The sequence below is a fragment of the Octopus bimaculoides genome, chromosome 4 (assembly GCF_001194135.2).
Source record: "Octopus bimaculoides isolate UCB-OBI-ISO-001 chromosome 4, ASM119413v2, whole genome shotgun sequence".
Classification (NCBI taxonomy): Eukaryota; Metazoa; Mollusca; class Cephalopoda; order Octopoda; family Octopodidae; genus Octopus; species Octopus bimaculoides.
Window position 1 is genome coordinate 27,081,756 of NC_068984.1, and position 1,719 is coordinate 27,083,474.

Genomic DNA, 1,719 nt, shown 5'->3' on the forward strand with positions numbered 1-1,719 from the left:
TATATATATATATATATATATATATATATATATATATATATATATATGTATGTATGTATATATGTATATATATATATATTTACATGTATATTGATATAGATACATATATATGCATGTGTATATATATATATATATATGTGTGTATACTTATATTCATATACATATATATGTAAAACATATACATAGATATATATACATATCCATCTATTGATTTATATATATATATATATATATATATACATACACACACGCATGATTTTCTTTTATATCCGTTTTTTGTTATTTGTGCGCGTGCACATGTCCGTGTGTCTCTCTGTCTTTGTTTGTGTATGTGTCTTGTGTGTGTGTGTATGTGTGTGTGCGTGTTTACATTTCTGTAAGAATTGTAACACGTCGCAGGTCAGCAGTCAGTTTCCATCCCTCGTTTGTTTGCAATGTTTTTCTTCCTCTCCTGTCTCCACAACAATAAACAACAATTATTAACCATTGTGGTTTTTATCTATATCATTGAGCCGGTCATTTAAGATGACATACGATTAGATACGATCATTTAACACACAGCTGATCTTTGATCCGGTAAATCGCCTAATAGGAACATAAATATCACAACGTCAGCGTCGACAACATCGCCAAGAAAGAAGCTTTCTTATTTGCGTCAAAAAATGTTGTGTCCTCATTTTTGCTGTCAGCACATCGACGTTAGTGGTGTTGTATCAAGTTGTAGTATCATCTTTCACCTTGCTCCCACTCAAATCTATTGTTTTACATCGTTAATTCTTTGCTGTAATCAGTTCTATTTTAATGGTTTTTTCTAAAGAGACAAACTTGTTATTGATAACTGACCACGTCATGAACCGCGTCACTAATTCACGGTCGATGATGTCTTTCCACGCAGAGAGTGGCACATCTTATTTTTAGTAACCGTATCCCTGTCAACGAAGATGGCTCGCTGGCTGGTTGGCTGGCTGGTACAGTCGTTAGCAAGTTGGATAAAATCATTTACATTACGAGTTCAACTCCCGTCGAGGTTAATTTTGCCTTTTATTGGGGTGGATTGAATAAATACTTGGGGTGATGCAATCGACATAAGTGCTTGATCTTCCCTTCAAAATTGCTTGTGATGACCCTTGCAACTGGTAGACCTCCTGTTCAGAGGGAGTGTTGTGTTTCCGGTCACTTGTTGCAGGATCTGTGTAACCGGCCATATGAATCTTAGGGCTCAAGAAAAATTAGGAAAAATCTGGCCTATGCTCGGTTTTAAATTGACCAAGCAAATTACAATATTGTGGCCCGCGTGGCCGATAACTGTTATTGTAGATATCTTAAGCAATCATTATCCTTTGAACTAGTAAATACTTAGATACAATCTAGATGACATGGTTCGGTTTCTCCAAGTCTCTACACTAGAAACATTAATATTATATATATAGAAACAGATAAAAGAGAATTCAGCCAAGTTTAGATATAAAATATATCTGAATGAAATACATCAGACAGATTACACCGATATACAGAACTTACCCTGTGCAGACAATTCGCCGACAGACAATTCGTCGACAGACAATTCGTCGACAGACAATTCGTCGAGAGACAAATCGATGACAGGCAATTCGTCGACAGATAATTGGCCGACAGACAATTCGACAGCAGAAAATTCGACGACAGACAATTCGTTGACAGACAATTCGCTGACAGGCAATTCGTCGACAGACAATTCGA